Genomic DNA, 19,951 nt, shown 5'->3' with positions numbered 1-19,951 from the left:
TTTATTTGTGAAAAAACTGAAATTTGGCAAAAATTTAGCAATTTTCAAAATTTAAATTTTGATGGGCTTAAATCAGATAGTCATATTGCACAAAGTAGTTAATACATAATATTTCCCACATATCTAATTTACATCAGCATAATTTTGGAACCAAAATGTTTTTTGTTAGGACGTTATTGACCAGCGATTTTTCATTTTTTCAGCAAATTCTACAAAACCATTTTTTAGGGACCACATCACATATGAAGTCACTTTGAGGAGTCTATATGAGAGAAAATAACCAAAAGTGACACCATTCTAAAAACTACACCCCTTAAGGTACTCAAAACTACAATAAACTGGGCTGTTATCACTACAGAAATGCCAAACGTGGGCGCTCAGAAGGGAGGTGGGCATTTGTATTTGGAAGCAGAGAATTTGCTGAATTTCTTTTTGCAGGTGAGGAGCCATTTCACTTTTCCAGAGCCTTTGTGCTACCAGTAAACTGGAAGACCCCTATATTTCTGTTAACAGATGACAGGTCTGAGTGGGATCTTGCTTTTTTGTCGATTGAGTGGAAGCTTTTATTGGGAACATTTTACATAATGTTTGGTATCACATTTATCCGGTGCTCTACGCTGACAACTTACTTTGGAGTTTCCATCTAAATCTCTGAGTGATGTGATTCAAATGAAATCCCAGATGGATCCATTCACTATAGTGAGGCAGCAGAGTTGCTCTGTTGTGAGGCAGTGACCGGTGTCACAGGTAGGGTTCGCTGTATGTTCTCCCGAGGATGCGCATGAAGGCGTATTGTGGCCATGGGGGTGATTGCAGTCACAGGCATAGTTGTGATTGCAATTGTGAGGCAGTGATCGATGTCACAGGCAGGGGTCACTGTGTGTTCTTCCCAGGATGTGGACAGAGACGTATGGAGGCTAAGAGAGTGCATAGCTGTGATTGCAATGCAGACTAAAAATAAGTGTTAGTCTTGGGCATGCTACTGTCCAAGGCAGAGTTGTGAAAACCTGCCTGGGTTTTTGTATTTTGAAACAGACTGCAGGATGGTAGTCATGCAGGCCATTTCATGCTAGGCCTGGGTTTTTTATGTGGTTGAAGGCCACAGATCCCAGTTAAAATCCCTGCAGTAAAGGGTTTGGGTGTGTCGGGGTCAGAGTCAGTATCAGTCTGGTGTATGCTAGAGGGCAGAGCAATCGGCTCTGCAGAGCTCCTGTGTGAGGCAACACAGGCAAGTGGAACCAAGCAGCCAGGGGAGCTGAGATGCCTGGCACCCACAGCGTGAACAGCGGTAACAGTTTTTACACAATAAAAGCTATTTTATGGAAAAAATTAATTATTTTTGTATTACTTTAGTCTTAGAGCTATAATTTATTTGTTTTTCTGCTGATGAAGCTGCATGGCATCTTGTTTTGTGCGGTACTATTTATGTTTACATCTGTCTTTTTTATCACTTTTTATTGCACTTTTTGTTCGGCGGAATTGCATTGTAAGCGGTAAGCATTGTTTTTTGCTTCATTTTTTAGGTTTTTTTACGGTGTTCACTGAAGGGGTTAACTTTTGGGACAGTTTTATATAGAGTGTTGTTACGGATGCGGCAATGCTATATATGTGTATTTTTACTTTTTTTATTTACATAAATAAATGTATTTATTGGAAAAATATTTATTATTTTCTTTATTTAGGGATTTAAAAAAAAAATATATTCAGGCTATGTTCACACGGTGCGGTTTTTGCTGCGGATCCGCAGCGGAATTGCACTGCGGATCCGCAGCAGTTTTCCATGTAGGTTACAGTACAATGTAACCCAATGGAAAAAAGGACCCGCTGTGCCGACGATCCTTTTTTCCACAGGCAAATCCGCAGCGGTTTTGCCTGCAGAAAAAAGAAGTAGCATGTCACTTCTTTCTGCAGATTCCGCTGCGGGTTTCCAGCAGCACCAATAGGAAACTGCATTTGGAAACCCGCAGTGGAATCCGCAGAAGAAAAAGGATCAAAAACCGCAGCTAAAATCAGCGCTGAATTTAGCTGCGGTTTTTCAAAACAGGACCTGAAAAAAAAGGATGAAAAAAAGGATCGTGTGAACGTAGCCTTACACTTTATAATATTTTTTTTAACTTTATTACATTGTCCCAGTATGGGACATCACTATACAACATCAGATCGCTGATGTGACAGTCTGCACTGCAGAGTATCACATCAGAGATCTGACAGGCAGGGAAGGAGGCATGGCAGCACCAGCTCTCAGCCACCTCCCTGCAGCACCACAAGCCACCTCCCTGCCATACTCAGAAGGATTATGCGGCCATCTCAGTGTTGGGGGTCTCCATGGAGACCATCAGAATGATGGGATCACATCGCATTGTTCTGAGGGAATCGCGCAGGGAGCCCCCTCCTAGCGTGATGCTTCTTTACGCCACTGTCACTACCAACAGCGGCATCAGAAGGGTTCGGTGCTAGCACCAATCGTGGGCATTGCTGCAGGGTGTCAGCTGTCACATACAGCTGACACCACACATGATAGCTGCGGCACCATACAAGTACTGCTCTGGATGCAAATGCACCACCTGCAGAGCAGTACTAGTATGGCAAAGGTTGTGAAGGGGTTGCCTATATGTTTTTGCACAGGGGCCCTCGACTAACTGTCCTCCACCAGTCAATTTTTACCATAATCTGATAGTGACTTACACTACAGAGCTATAACAGATATAACAAAGAACATTTGATGGTAGTGTCATCACAAAAAGATTTTGGAAGGATTAACTATGTGATATCCCAATATTCCTACCTTTTATATTCTCACCAACATGCATAAAGATGCTATTGACTTTTAAATCACATAAAAAAGGTAAATTTTAGGATATCCAATTGGTAGTGGAGGCAGATGGTTTGATTCATACTGATTTGTATAGTAAAACTACTTCAATAAATTTGTTCCTAGATGGCTCTTCAGTTCGCACATTATTGTCCACAAATTCTGTCTCAGACAATCGCTAAAGTTGAGGCAAGCCTACCTCTCAAGGATAAATTTGTACAACAGGCATGTAGCTTAACAAAGAGATTCATATCCAAAAGTTACAGTTATAGAAGTATTAAAAATAAATGCAGGAGAGCTAAAACTATCCTAACAAGTAGGGTTGAGCGAAACGGGTCGGCAATTTTCAGAAGTCGCCGACTTTTGGCAAAGTCGGGTTTCATGAAACCCGACTCGACCCCTGTGTGGGGTCGGCCATGAAGTTGGCGATCTTCTGAATCTGGAATCGGAATTCCGATACCGATTCCCGATATGTTTAAGATATCGGGAATTGGTATCGGAATTCAGATTTAAGTGTAAAATAAAGAATTAAAATAAAAAATATCGCTATACTTACCCCCTGACGGGCCCTGGTACTAACCGGGAACCTTCCTTCCTTAGAATCAGCCTTCCAGGACCTTGCGGTGACATCGCGGTGACGTCGCGGCTTGTGATTGGTGCGCGGCCGCCCATGTGACCGCTCGCGCGACCAATCACAAGCCGCGACGTCACCGTGACGTCACCGGAGGTCCTGGAAGGGCTGATTCTTAGGAAGGAAGGCTGCCGGAAAGAAGCAGGGCATGTCCGAGAGTGAGTATATACCTAATAGGAATATACTCACCCTCGGCTTCGTTCCGGCAGCCTTCCTTCCTAAGAATCAGCCCTTCCAGGACCTCCGGTGACGTCACGGTGACGTCGCGGCTTGTGATTGGTGCGCGGCCGCCCATGTGACCGCTCGCGCGACCAATCACAAGCCGTGACGTCACCGTGACGTCACCGGAGGTCCTGGAAGGGCTGATTCTTAGGAAGGAAGGCTGCCGGAACGAAGCCGAGGGTGAGTATATTCCTATTAGGTATATACTCACTCTCGGACACGCCCTGCTTCTTTCCGGCAGCCTTCCTTCCTAAGAATCAGCCCTTCCAGGACCTCCGGTGACGTCACGGTGACGTCGCGGCTTGTGATTGGTCACGCGAGCGGTCACATGGGCGGCCGCGCACCAATCACAAGCCGCGACGTCACCGTGACGTCACCGGAGGTCCTGGAAGGGCTGATTCTTAGGAAGGAAGGCTGCCGGAACGAAGCCGAGGGTGAGTATATTCCTATTAGGTATATACTCACTCTCCGACACGCCCTGCTTCTTTCTGGCAGCCTTCCTTCCTAAGAATCAGCCCTTCCAGGACCTCCGGTGACGTCACGGTGACGTCGCGGCTTGTGATTGGTCGCTTGAGCGGTCACATGGGCGGCCGCGCACCAATCACAAGCCGCGACGTCACCGTGAAGTCACCGGAGGTCCTGGAAGGGCTGATTCTTAGGAAGGAAGGTTCCCGGTTAGTACCAGGGCCCGTCAGGGGGTAAGTATAGCGATATTTTTTATTTTAATTCTTTATTTTACACTTAAATATGGATCCCAGGACCTGAAGGAGAGTTTCTGCTCCTTCAGACCCTGGGAACCATTGGAAACCCAATGCACTGCATTGGGTTTCGAGTTTCGGCCGACCCCGACCCCGACTTTTTTATAGGATCGGCCGATTTCACTTGACCCGACTTTTGAAAAAATCGGGTTTCGTGAAACCCGACCCGATCCTATAAAAGTAAAGGTCGCTCAACCCTACTAACAAGTAAACTAATGGAGGTTACTGCTAACAGGAAACTGATGGCCATTAAAATTCAGTTCATTTCAACCCATAACTGCCAGTGGAATATGATTCCAAAACTTTTGACCAGATATTCATCACTGTTTAAAATTGATTCCATATTCGCATCAAATCTCTCTGATGTACCCAGAATGACTACAAGGGAGGTAAAACTTTGAAATATACAGTATAGACCAAAACTTTGGACACACCTCCTCATTTAAAGATTTTTCTGTATTTTCATGACTATTAAAATTGTACATTCACACTGAAGGCATCAAAACTATGAATTAACACATGTGGAATTATATACTTAACAAAAAAGTGTGAAACAACTGAAAATATGTCTTATATTCTAGGTTCTTCAAAGTAGCCACCTTTTGCTTTGTTGACTGCTTTGTACACTCTTGGCATTCTCTTGATGAGCTTCAAGAGGTAGTCACTGGGAATGGGCTTCCAACAATCTTGAAGGAGTTCCCACAGATGCTTAGCACTTGTTGGCCATTTTTCCTTCACTCTGCGGTCCAGCTCACCCCAAACCATCTCGATTGGGTTCAGGTCTGGTGACTGTGGAGGCCAGGTCATCTGGTGTAGCACCCCATCACTCTCCTTCTTGGTCAAATAGCCCTTACACAGCCTGGAGGTGTGTTTGGGGTCATTGTCCTGTTGAAAAATAAATGATGGTCCAACTAAACGCAAACCAGATGGAATAGCATGCCACTGAAAGATGCTGTGGTAGCTGGTTCAGTATGCCTTCAATTTTGAATAAATCCCCAACATTGTCACCACCAAAGCACCCCCACACCATCACACCTCCTCTTCCATGCTTCACGGTGGGAGCCAGGCATGTAGAGTCCATCCATTCACCTTTTCTGTGTCGCACAAAGACACAGTGGTTGGAACCAAAGATCTCAAATTTGGACTCATCAGACCAAAGCACAGATTTCCACTGGTCTAATGTCCATTCCTTGTGTTCTTTAGCCTAAGCAAGTCTCTTCTGCTTCTTGCCCGTCATTAGCAGTGGTTTCCTAGCAGCTATTTTACCATGAAGGCCTGCTGCACAAAGTCTCCTCTTAACAGTTGTTGTAGTGTCTGCTGCTAGAACTTTGTGTGGCATTGACCTGGTCTCTAATCTGAGCTGCTGTTAACCTGCGATTTCTAAGGCTGGTGACTCGGATAAACTTATCCTCAGAAGCAGAGGTGACTGTTGGTCTTCCTTTCTTGGGGCGATCCTCATGTGAGCCAGTTTCTTTGTAGCGCTTGATGATTTTTGCCACAGCACTTGGGGACACTTTCAAAGTTTTGGACTGACTGGCCTTCATTTCTTAAAGTAATGATGGCCACTCATTTTTCTTTACTTAGCTGCTTTTTTCTTGCCATAATGCAAATTCTAACAGTCTATTCAGTAGGATTATCAGCTGTGTATCCACCAGACTTCTGCACAACACAACTGATGGTCCCAACCAACTTTATAACGCAAGAAATCCCACTTATTAAACCTGACAGGGCACACCTGTGAAGTGAAAACCATTCCCATGACTACCTCTTGAAGCTCATCAAGAGAATGCCAAGAGTGTGCAAAGCAATCATCAAAGCAAAAGGTGGCTACTTTGAAGAACCTAGAATATAAGACATAATTTCAGTTGTTTCACACTTTTTTGTTAAGTATATAATTCCACATGTGTTATTTCATAGTTTTGATGCCTTCAGTGTGAATGTACAATTTGCATAGTCATGAAAAAACAGAAAAATCTTTACCCGAGAAGGTGTGTCCAAACTTTTGGTCTGTACTGTATATTGGTGAATTAGCCATTATGTGGCAGTGACAAAATCTGTGAATCTGGGAACAAAATTGGGATGTTATCCATGAGGTGACTGCAAAGCTTGCAACAATATTGTTCAAAGAACACCATTTCAACTTGAAGATGCCAACAGGAAATATAGAAATTCACATTAAACTGCATATATTATTCAGTACTATTTGTGCTTTTTATTATGCAACATGTTTATGCACTAACATCTATAGTAGCTTGACATCACATCAATTACATATACATGTTTAGGGACATGTTAGGATTGGCCATGGTATGACCACTGCTTTCTTTAAGAAATTTCAGGATTTGTCCTTTGTAGCGAGCATGCATTACATTGCCAAAACATAGCCGTTACAAAGTTCTGGGCACTGCCACCCAGTTGCAGTTGATATGGAGCCATCCATTGTTAGATTTTCTGTTGATGAAGAGAAGCAACTTTCTTGTTGTAAGGCTTGTGTCATCCATGCTCACAAAAAGTAAAACAGCTTTGCAGAACTTTACTGAATGAAAGAATTAGAGTGGGAAGTGGATACCAGACCATGCCCTGTTGATGATGTGGATTGACTGAGCAGAGGAGGCCAAGGAAGAGGTGGATAGGAGCCATACCTAGCATCCAACTAAAGAGTCTTCACCACATGTGTCAGCTGAAGCAGTGCTGTCCTTGTCTATAAGTGCTGCTAAAGCTCATATGAGGTGCAGTGCACTTTTAAGCTTAATGTCAAGTCAAAACAGCAGCCCACTTTTTCATTTTCATAAAAGCACAGAGTGGGCACTACTGTATGTAAAAAAATGTCAGCTGGGTATCTTTGAGTCCACTAAGAGGTATAGCAATGACTGCAACACTAACAATTTTACCTAATGGGAGCTGATGGCAGACAAGCAGATTAGAGGAAGCATTTATTGTCTCATAAAAAGGAATAGATATCTGATGGCTATACGAGGAAGAGAATGAGGAATAATCAGAGTATAACTCTCAAATGACCCAAATTATTTGTTTATTAAGGTCCCCATAAGGCACAGGAGTAAGTGTACAACTGAAAAAAAAGAAGAAAAAAAAGTTTTGCGTCTGTATGTGAGTGCTTATTTGTGTGTGCATATCCATATGTGCATACCTTTTAACCATTTTATTTTTCCAATCAGTCTGTTCTTATTTTTCGTCTGGTAAATTAGGATTATATATCTCGCAAATTACCTGTTTTGTAATCCATTTATCATCCTAATTCATTATTTCTTCTCTTTCTTTCTTCACAGTTCCCATCACAGTATCACCTCTGGTTATTTTCTGACTCATGATGTGGAGAGGATATAACTATACCTTAGGACCTGTGGACTCTCTGTTTTAGTCTATCACCATTCTGTAATGCATCCTCTCTAGGATTTATGCATGGTGCACATATATATAAAATAACCTAGTGGTGTTTTTTTGTACTCAATTTTTGATCTAAGTCTTCACAACCCATACCCTTTATTACTCACTAGATGGTGGCCCGATTCTAACGCATTGAGTATTCTAGAATATCTATGTATGTATGTATATAGCAGCCACATAGTATATTGCACACACCATGTAGTATATAGCAGACAAAAACTATGTGGCCTGTGCTATATACTATGTGGCTGCTATATACATACATACATATTGTAGAATACCCGATTAGACAGGCCACGCAGTATATAACTGTGGTCACGCAGTATATAACACAGCCCACGCAGTATATAACATAGCCCACGTACTATATAACACAGCCCACGCAGTATATAGCAGCCACGCAGTATATAACACAGGCGACGTAGTATATAACACAGGCCAAACAGTATATAACACTGGCCACTTAATATATAGCACAGCCCACGCAGTATATAACACTGTCCACGTAATATATAGCACAGCCCACGCAGTACATAACACTGGCCACATAATATATAGCACAGCCCACGCAGTATATAACACTGGCCACTTAGTATATAGCAGCCATGCGGTGTATAACACAGCCCACGTATTATATAGCGGTGTGGGCACCATATCACTGTTAAAAAAATATTTAAAATTAAAAATAGTTATATACTCACCTGCCAGGATCCAGCGAAGCTGTGCCGCTGCGCGCGCGGCTGCCGCCATCTTCCGCTCCCAGGATGCATTGCAAAATTACCCAGATGTCTTAGCGGTCTTGCGAGACCGCTAAGTCTTCTGGGTAATTTCGCAATGCATCTATGAGAACGGAAGCTGGCGGCAGCCGCGCACGCCTTGGCGGACTTCGGAAGGTGAGAATAGCAGGTTTTTTGTTTTTTATTATTTTTAACATTACATCTTTTTACTATTGATGCTGCATAGGCAGCACCAATAGTAAAAAGTTGGGGACACACACGGTTAATAGCAGCATTAACGGAGTGCATTACCCGCGGCATAATGCGGTCCGTTAATGCTGGCAATAACCCTGTGTGAGCGCTGACTTGGGGGGAGTATGGAGCGGGCGCCGGGGACTGACTGGACTGAAGTAGGGAAGGATTAATCGGACTGTGCCCATCGCTGATTAGTCACGGCAGACAGGACAGGCAGCTGGTGAGACCAATCAGTGACGCGGGATTTCCGGGACAGACAGACAGACAGACGGACGTACCCCTTAGACAATTATATAGTAGATATTCACTTTACCTTTTGGGTTAATATCTCTATTTATGCATTCTTTATATCTAATCACCTTACCACCTTATAATGTTACTTACACATGCTACAGTATATTACTACTTCTCTTATTGCTCCAGATGTGTTTATATAGCATTTTATTATTGTATTTGTCTTTTTAAATCACTTCTCAGTACGTACTGATTCGCTGAGTCTGCGGTCTTGTTCTACAATAGCATTTGGTTGTGTTAGACTCCAGTACACTAGCACTTTCTGTTCTTTCAATTGTAGCCATATAATTTGAAGCCTCAGCATCATGGAAACTTCAATTGTGACACACCCCTCAATCATGTGTCCATGACATGGTAGGTTCTATTTGGTTTACTTAGGCTAGTTTCACATTTGCGTTTAAATCCGCAGCATTTAATCCGCATCCGCAAGTGGTGGAAAAAACGCATATAAACGCGTACAAACGTGGCATTTTTTAGACGCATGCGGTAACGCATGCATTTTAAAAAACGCCGTGTGTGTATGCATTTATATGCGTTTTTTCCTGCGTTTGCATTTTTGGTGCACATGATGAGAAATTTCACAAGAGAAAAATCAAGATAACCAGACACCGCCAATGGGATTTCTTTATATAAACCCCTGAACAGCTGTAATCTTCAGATTTTGCTCCTGTATCCTGTGTCATGATGGATCTTCGCATAGAGAGCTTTTATTTCAACCTGGACTTAAGCATCAAGCTGTTTTTTGCCTGTGCTTTTGCTTGGGAGCAAGACAGAAATCGCGAAAGATGGAGAACGAGACAACGTAGGCGTTTTTGGAGACACCCCATTATCGAACTACGTGAGAGCCATGGAGCCTATCACACACTGTATGGCGAGCTTAATGCCAACCCAGAGAAATTCCATGAATATACAAGGCTGTCGCAAGACTCATTTCGGGATTTGCTTGCTCGTGTCCAAGGAGCCATACGGAGACAGGACACCCAGCTCCGTAGAGCGATTCCACCGGAGGAACGTCTTCTGGTTACATTAAGGTACATTCCAAATCTAAACCAATGACAGTCCAAATTTTGTGTTTTCTGACATGTATGTTTTGGGTATTTTCCTTTCTTTCTTTAGCGTAACCACACCATAAATAGAATAGTTTGTAATTTTTGGGGGGTTTCTTTTTCTTACAGATTTATGGCAACCGGAGAGAGTTTATCATCCCTCCACTTCCAATACCGTCTTGGAATATCCACCCTGTCCGGAATAGTTGTGGACACCTGTCGGGCTTTGTGGAATGTACTCCGGGATGAGTTTATACCCCTACCCACCGTCGACATGTGGCTTGAAATTTCAGAAAAATTCTGGCGTGTGTGTGATTTCCCCAACTGTTTAGGAGCGGTGGATGGAAAGCACATCCGCATTATTAAACCTGCCAGAACAGGATCGGAGTATTTCAACTATAAAAAATATTTTTCTGTTGTGCTCATGGCAATAGCTGATGCGAACTGTCGCTTCATCGCCGTGGACATTGGAGCCTTTGGCCGTGGCATCGATTCTCAGACTTTCAAGAACTCGGATATGGGACGCCGTGTGTATGGCAAAAATTTCAATTTTCCCCCGCCACAACCTCTCCCCAACACTCAAGGTCCTCCGATGCCATTTGTTATGGTTGGGGATGAGGCCTTTCCGATGTGTGAAAACCTACTGAAGCCCTATTCCAGTCGGGACTTGAACAACACTAGAAGGATCTTTAACTACAGCCTGACCAGGGCCCGAAGAACAGTAGAGTGTACCTTTGGCATTCTGGTCTCTAAATGGCGCATTCTTGCAACAGCCATAAATCTAAAAGTGGAAACAGTCGACGAGGTGGTCAAAGCCTGTGTGGTTCTGCACAACTATAAGGAGCAACCCAACATTGAACTGGATGAACCAGTTGCACACCCACTGCCCGATTTCCAGCATCACCCGCTGCGGTCAACTGCAGCAGTTGGTCACATGCGGGACCAATTTGCTGCCTTTTTTGATTCAGATATTGGACGTGTGTCATGGCAGGACAATGTTGTGTAAATGTCCTGTTGTAATTCGATCTGTACCAGTAATTTGCTGCAATGATAATAATATTTCTCATTAATAAACTTTAGTTTTGGTCGTGTTGAATGTGTCTCCTATGTTTTTCCTCTACAAACCAAGGCTGTCCTAAAACTAGCTTTATTTGGTTTGTATTTAATATCAGTATTTGTAATCCAAAACCAGGAGTGGGTTATAAAGGCAGAGGTGCTAGTTAATATGTTAACCCCTTAATCCCATATGACGTACTATCTCGTCGAGGTGGGGTGGGCCTTAATTCCCACCGACGGGATAGTACATCATATGCGATCGGCCGTGCTCACGGGGGGAGCGCGACCGATCGCGGCCGGGTGTCAGCTGACTATCGCAGCTGACATCCGGCACTATGTGCCAGGAGCTGTCACGGTAAAAAAAAATGTGCCCCCGGCACATTAACCCCCGGCACACTGCGACCAAACATGATCGCAGTGTTCCGGCAGTATAGGGAAGCATCGCGCAGGTAGAGGGCTCCCTGCGTGCTTCCCTGAGGTGATCGATACAAGGCGATGTGCTCACCTTGTACCGAGCGTCTCCTCCCTGCAAGCTCCGGATCCAAAATGGCCGCGGGGTTGCATCCGGGTCCTGCAGGGAGGTGGCTTCACAGCGCCTGCTCAGAGCAGGTGCCGGGAAGCCTCCAGCAGTGCATGTCAGATCGCCGATCTGACACAGTGCACAGCAAAGTGTCAGATCAGTGATCTGTCACTTTACTGTGATGCCCCCCCGGGGCAAAGTAAAAAAGTAAAAAAAAAATGTGCCCCCGGCACATTAACCCCCGGAACACTGCGATCAAACATGATCGCAGTGTTCCGGCGGTATAGGGAAGCTGTCATGTCGGACGCTGTTCAGACCAGGTCGTCCGACAGACAGCGGTAATTCCGCTTTTGTCCACTATGCGCTCATTGGCGTCGGCTAGATTTTATCTAGCTGGTCCAGGGTTAATTTACCTGGTGCTCGGATTGGAAGCTGGGCTATGCCCACTGCCTTTAAATAGTTGTCCTGAACATTGGGCGTCGCCGATTATAGCTTCTGTCTTGTGCATGGTTATCTCGGTCTGAAGTTGTGAGCTAAGTAGTTGGAGTATCGTTGCTGGTGGTGTATTTCCCTTTGTCTTATTTTCTCCTTCCCATATTTGAATTTGTTTTGCCCTTTGCATTTATAGTGTATTCCTGAGTGACTGCAGCGTGGTGCTTATTTTTCCGTTATCCTTGTCTGTGGTAACTGTGGGTATTGGAGTGTGGTCTCTTCACTGGTGGGGGGGTCGAGGTTTCAGCCTAGGGTTGAAACAGGAGATAGGGCGAGGGTGGAGGCCCAGACATGCACACCATCAGTGTAAACTCTGGGAGAGGGTCAGTCAGGGTTTCCCTAGTCTGAGGCAAATCGCAGGGGCTCGGGTTATCAGCTCTTTCCTACCTAGATCTCCCGTGACAGAAGCATCGCGCAGAGAGGGGCTCCCTGCGGGCTTCCCTGAGACCCCCGGAGCAACGCGATGTGATTGCGTTGCTCCGAGCGTCTCTTACCTCCTATCCCTGCAGGCCCTGGATCCAAAATGGCCGTGGGGCTGCATCCGGGTCCTGCAGGTATTACTTCCAGGTCCAGTGCAGACGCTGGTAAGCCTGCAGCACTGTCAGCCAGATCGCTGATCTGACAGAGTGCTGTGCAAACTGTCAGATCAGCGATCTGTGATGTCCCCCCCTGGGACAAAGTAAAAAAGTTAAAAAAAATTCCACATGTGTAAAAAAAAAAAAAAAATCCTAAATAAAAATAATATATATATTCCCATAAATACATTTCTTTATCTAAATAAAAAAAAAACAATAAAAGTACATATATTTAGTATCGCCGCATCCGTAACAACCCAACCTATAAAACTGTCCCACTAGTTAACCCCTTCAGTGAACACCGTAAGAAAAAAAACGAGCCAAAAAACAACGCTTTATTATCACACCGCTGAACAGAAAGTGGAATAACACGCAATCAAAAAGATGGATATAAATAACCATGGTACCGCTGAAAACGTCATCTTGTCCCGCAAAAAACAAGCTGCCATACAGCATCATAAGCAAAAAAATAAAAAAGTTATAGTCCTCAGAATAAAGCGATGCCAAAATAATTATTTTTTCTATAAAATAGCTTTTATCGTATAAAAGCGCCAAAACAGAAAAAAATGATATAATTGAGATATCGCTGTAATCGTACTGACCAGACAAATAAAACTGCTTTATCAATTTTACCAAACGTGCAACGGTATAAACGCCTCCAGCAAAAGAAATTCATGAATAGCTGTTTTTTGGTCATTCTACCTCACAAAAATTGGAATAAAAAGCGATCAAAAAATGTCATGTGCCGAAAATGTTACCAATAAAAACGTCAACTTGTCCCGCAAAAAACAAGACCTCACATGACTCTGTGGACAAAAATATAGAAAAATTATAGGTCTCAAAATGTGGAGACGCAAAAACTTTTTTGCTATAAAAAGCGTCTTTCAGTGTGTGACAGCTGCCAATCATAAAAATCTGATATAAAAAACACTATAAAAGTAAATCAAACCCCTGTTCATCACCCCATTAGTTAGGGAAAAATAATAAAATTTAAAAAATGTATTTATTTCCATTTTCCCATTAGGATTAGGGCTAGGGTTAGGGCAAGGGTTAGGGCTAGGGTTAGGGTTAGGGCTCGGGTTAGGGCTAGGGTTAGAGTTAGGGCTAGGGTTAGGGCTAGGGTTAGGCTTAGGGCTAGGGTTAGCGCTAGGGTTAGAGTTGGGGCTAGGGTTGGAGCTAAAGTTAGGGTTAGGGTTGGGGCTAAAATTAGGGTTAGGGTTGGGGCTAAAGTTAGGGTTAGGGTTGGGACTAAAGTTAGGGTTAGGGTTTGAATTACATTTACGGTTGGGATTAGGGTTAGGGGTGTATCAGGGTTAGGGGTGTGGTTAGGGTTACCGTTGGGATTAGGGTTAGGGGTGTGTTTGGATTAGGGTTTCAGGTAGAATTGGGGAGTTTCCACTGTTCAGGCACATCTGGGGCTCTCCAAACGTGACATGGCGTCCGATCTCAATTCCAGCCAATTCTGCGTTGAAAAATTAAAACAGTGCTCCTTCCCTACCGAGCTCTCCCGTGTGCCCAAACAGGGGTTTACCCCAACATATGGGGTATCAGCGTACTCGGAACAAATTGGACAACAACTTTTGGGGTCCAAGTTCTCTTGTTATCCTTGGGAAAATAAAAATTTGGGGGGCTAAAAATCATTTTTGTGGGAAAAAAAGGATTTTTTATTTTCACGGCTCTGCGTTGTAAACTGTAGTGAAAAACACTTGGGGGTTCAAAGTTCTCACAACATATCTAGATAAGTTCCTTGAGAGGTCTAGTTTCCAATATGGGGTCACTTGTGGGGGCTTCTACTGTTTGGGTACATCAGGGGCTCTGCAAATGCAACGTGACGCCTGCAGACCAATCCATCTAAGTCTGCATTCCAAATGGCGCTCCTTCCCTTCCAAGCTCTGCCATGCGCCCAAACAGTGATTCCCCCCACATATGGGGTATCAGCGCACTCAGGACAAATTGAACAACAACTTTTGGGGTCCAATTTGTCCTGTTACCCTTGTGAAAATACAAAACTGGGGCTAAAAAATCATTTTTGTGAAAAAAATAATAATTTTTATTTTCACGGCTCTGCGTTATAAACTGTAGTGAAACACTTGGGGGTTCAAAGTTCTCACAACACATCTAGATAAGTTCCTTGGGAGGTCTAGTTTCCAATATGGGGTCACTTGTGGGGGGTTTGTACTGTTTGGGCACATCAGGGGCTCTCCAAACGCGACATGGTGTCCCATCTCAATTCCAGTCAATTTTGCATTGAAAAGTCAAACGGCGCTCCTTCCCTTCCGAGCTCTGCCATGCGCCCAAACAGTCATTTACCCCCACATATGGGGTATCAGCGTACTCAGGACAAATAGCACAAAAAATTTTGTGGTCCAATTTATCCTCTTACTATTGAAAAAAAAAAAAATTGGGGGCAAAAAGATCATTTTTGTGAAAAAATATGATTTTTCATTTTTACGGCTCTGCATTATAAACTTCTGTGAAGCACTTGTTGGGTCAAAGTGCTCACCACACATCTAGACAAGTTCCTTAAGGGGTCTACTTTCCAAAATGGTGTCACTTGTGGGGGGTTTCAATGTTTAGGCACATCAGGGGCTCTCCAAATGCAACATGGCGTCCCATCTTAATTCCAGTCAATTTTGCATTGAAAAGTAAAATGGCGCTCCTTCCCTTCCGAGCTCTGCTATGCGCCCAAACAGTGGTTTACCTCCACATATGGGGTATCAGCATACTCAGGACAAATTTTACAACAACGTCTTGGTGTCCATTTTCTCCTCTTACCCTTGGTAAAATAAAACAAATTGGAGCTGAAATAAATTTTGTGTGAAAAAAAAGTTAAATGTTCATTTTTATTTAAACATTCCAGAAATTCCTGTGAAACACCTGAAGGGTTAATAAACTTTGCGAATGTGGTTTAGAGCACCTTGAGGGGTGCAGTTTTTAGAATGGTGTCACACTTGGGTATTTTCTATCATATAGACCCCTCAAAATGACTTCATATGAGATGTGGTCCCTAAAAAAAATGGTGTTGTAAAAATGAGAAATTGCTGGTCAACTTTTAACCCTTATAATTCCCTAACAAAAAAAAATTTTGGTTCCAAAATTGTGCTGATGTAAATTAGACATGTGGGAAATGTTACTTATAAAGTATATTGTGTTACATATCTTTGTGATTTAATTGCATAAAAATTCAAAGTTGAAAAATTGCAACATTTTCAAAATTTTCGCCACATTTCCATTTTTTTCACAAATAAACTCAGGTAATATCAAAGGAATTTTACCACTATCATGAAGTTTGATACATCACGAGAAAACAATGTCAGAATCACCAAGATCCATTGAAGCGTTCCAGAGTTATAACCTCATAAATAGACAGTGGTCAAAATTGTAAAAATTGGCCCGGCCATTAACGTGCAAACCACCCTCGGGGCATAAGGGGTTAATATCATAATTTACTTCTAAATGTTCCACTCCTTGTTTTGGCTTAAAAATACTGATATAAAGCACTGGCCACATACTGCTAGTGTTATGGCAGCCATGTTGCTTTATTGATAAGCTTGTTGACGTCATTGCGTCCTGATTCTGTTCTGCTGTATCCATTGGACACAGACTGAAGAGACAATGACTGTCACACTAAAGAGATCTATACTCATCAAGTCAGGTGTCAGAAATAATGAATTCATGATGCACATATAACAGCTTCATGAATTCACTATTTCTGACACCTGTGCAGGTGAGCATAGATATGCCGTGTGTGATCACCATCATCCCTTCAATTTGTGTGTAATAGATTATGTACACAGAATAGAAAATGGTTGTTATACAAGGCAGTTCTCTACTCACCAGGTCACGTGTCCTAACTAATGAGTTTTTTGACACCTGACCTGTTCAGTAGAGTTCTGCACTGTATGTCCGCCATTTTCTCTTCTGACTGCAACACTAGTCACAGACAAAGCAGAAAGAAGAGATTATGGAGATAATACAAGTATACTTTTTTTGACTCACCTCATATCTCTATACTAAAGATACACAAAACTGCAGTATTTTTTTTTATAACTACTGGAGATATGATGTGGCCAAAAAATAAAGTGTGTGGCAAAGTTTCTTATTTGGCGCACGGGGTGTGTTGCCGGCGGCGGAAGTCACATTAAACCAAACATAATTGGGGCAAATCAAATTTTTTTTATTTTTTAACAACCAAAAAATTTATTTAACTGTGCCAGCTTGGGGTAGAGTGATGTAAACAGGGGGTGTGAAGCACTGAGGCCTGGCTAACCATGGACGACGCAGAGGTGGCAGAAGAAGGGGCAATGAAACTAGTAGGGTCTGGAAGTTCGGGATGGGGCTGGACACATGAGAGGCTTGAGACGCACTGGAAGGGTGAGACAAACCTGACATTACAGACACATGAAGGTTTTTTTTTTTGGGGGGGGGGTTTGCCGTGTTCTGGGAAGCCTTGGTGGGCTCATATGGCGTGGTGTAGTGGTGGGTGACCTGTCAGGGTCCGGCTGCACCATGCCAGAGTCCATGGTGCTCATAGAGCATGCAGCCATGCCAGAGTCCATAGTGCTCGTAGAGCATGGAGCCATGCCAGAGTCCTGCTCACAGAGTGTAAGGCCATACCAGAGTCCATAGTGCTCGTAGAGCGTAAGGCCATGCCAGAGTCAATAGTGCTCATAGAACTTGCAGCCATGCCAGAGTCCATAGTGTTTGTAGAGCATAAGGCCATGCCAGGGTCCTGCTGCATCATGGTGGTGGCGGTGCGGGAGGCCATGCCAGGGTCCTGCTGCATCGTGGTGGTGGCGGTACGGAAGGCCATGCCAGGGTCCTGCTGCATCGTGGTGGTGGCGGTACGGAAGGCCATGCCAGGGTCCTGCTGCATCATGGTGGTGGCGGTACGGAAGGCCATGCCAGGGTCCTGCTGCATCATGGTGGTGGTGGTACGGAAGGCCATGCCAGGGTCCTGCTGCATCGTGGTGTCAGTGGAGGAGGTCCAAGCAGGAGCAGCGGTTGTCATGGTGGTGGCAGTGGGATGTCCAACTGCACTCGGCATGGTGGTGGTGCTGTAGTGGTGTCCAGCAGTGCTAGGAATAGAGGTAGCCATGCAGTGGTATGCAGCAGAGGTCGGCATTGAGGTTAATCATGACAGTGAAGGCACAGGTGGATATGCCAACACTGTCTGCTGGAAATACCGACTCTGCTGCATAGCCTGCATGTAAGCAGCATTGCAGGCCTGCATGACACTCAGCTGGAGATCAGGAGTAAGGTGTTCCAACATGTCCTGCTCAATTTGGTTAAAAAAATGATGTGCTGGCCTCTGTAGGTCGGCTTTCACTTGGTCAAGGCTTTTAATGACCTCTTGGATACGTGCATTCAAGAGGTTATGTGTCATGTTCTCAATGGCAAGAGAACATAGCATCAGCATATATAGGAACTAGCTCTTGGAAGATGGGAACTGAGCTGACCATGAACTAAACCTAACGCACAACTAGCAGTGGCCGGGTAGCATGCCTACGTTGATTCTAGATGCCCAGCACCAGCCGGAGGACTAAATAATGCTAGCAGAGGAAAATATTAGTCCTAGCTCACCTCTAGAGAAATACCCCGAAAGGAGACAGAGGCCCCCCACATGTATTGGCGGTGAATTAAGATGAAATAACAAACGTAGTATGAAAATAGGTTTAGCAAATTTGAGGTCCACTTACTACATAGCAGAAGACAGAAAGGACACTTTCATGGTCAGCTGAAAACCCTATCAAAACACCATCCAGGAATTACTTTAAAACTCTGGCATTAACTCATAACACCAGAGTGGCAATTCCTGTTCACAAGAGCTTTCCAGACACAGTAACGAAACTACAGCTGTGAACTGGAACAAAAATGCAAAAACAAACATGGACAAGAGTCCAACTTATCTAGTAGTTGTCTAGGAGCAGGAACAAGCACAGAGAGGCTTCTGATAACATTGTTGACCGGCAAGCAACTAACAGAGCAGCAAGGTTATATAGCGACTCCCACATCTTGATGGGAACAGGTGAACAGAGAAGATGAAAACACCAGATCAATTCCACCAGTAGCCACCGGGGGAGCCCAGAATCCAAATTCACAACAGTACCCCCCCCCTCAAGGAGGGGGCACCGAACCCTCACCAGAACCACCAGGGCGATCAGGATGGGCCCTATGAAAGGCACGAACCAGATCAGAGGCATGAACATCAGATGCATTCACCCAAGAATTATCCTCCTGGCCGTATCCCTTCCACTTGACCAGATACTGGAGTCTCTGGAAACACGAGAGTCTAAGATTTTCTCCACAACGTACTCCAACTCACCCTCAACCAACACTGGAGCAGGAGGCTCAACGGAAGGCACAACCGGTACCTCATACCTGCGCAATAATGACCGATGAAAAACGTTATGAATAGAGAAGGATGCAGGGAGGTCCAAACGGAAGGAAACAGGGTTAAGAATCTCCAATATCTTATACGGGCCGATGAACCGAGGCTTAAACTTAGGAGAAGAGACCCTCATAGGGACAAAACGAGAAGACAACCACACCAAATCCCCAACACAAAGCCGAGGACCAACACGACGGTGGCGGTTGGCAAAAAGCTGAGTCTTCTCCTGGGACAACCTCAAATTGTCCACCACCTGCCCCCAGATCTGATGCAATCTCTCCACCACAGCATCCACTCCAGGACAATCCGAAGATTCCACCTGACCAGAGGAAAATCGAGGATGAAACCCCGAATTACAGAAAAACGGGGACACCAAAGTGGCAGAGCTGGCCCGATTATTGAGAGCGAACTCTGCCAATGGCAAAAAAGCAACCCAATCATCCTGGTCAGCAGACACAAAACACCTCAGATATGTCTCCAGGGTCTGATTAGTCCGCTCGGTCTGGCCATTCGTCTGAGGATGGAAAGCGGACGAAAAAGATAAATCTATGCCCATCCTAGCACAGAATGCCCGCCAAAATCTAGACACGAATTGGGTCCCTCTGTCAGAAATGATATTCTCAGGAATACCATGCAAACGAACAACATTTTGAAAAAACAGAGGAACCAACTCGGAAGAAGAAGGCAACTTGGGCAGAGGAACCAAATGGACCATCTTAGAGAAACGGTCACACACCACCCAGATGACAGACATCTTCTGAGAAACAGGCAGATCTGA

Source organism: Ranitomeya variabilis, chromosome 6, assembly GCF_051348905.1.
Source record: "Ranitomeya variabilis isolate aRanVar5 chromosome 6, aRanVar5.hap1, whole genome shotgun sequence".
Taxonomy (NCBI): Eukaryota; Metazoa; Chordata; class Amphibia; order Anura; family Dendrobatidae; genus Ranitomeya; species Ranitomeya variabilis.
The sequence above is the reverse complement of the archived record's forward strand: the minus strand, read 5'-3'. Positions refer to the sequence as shown.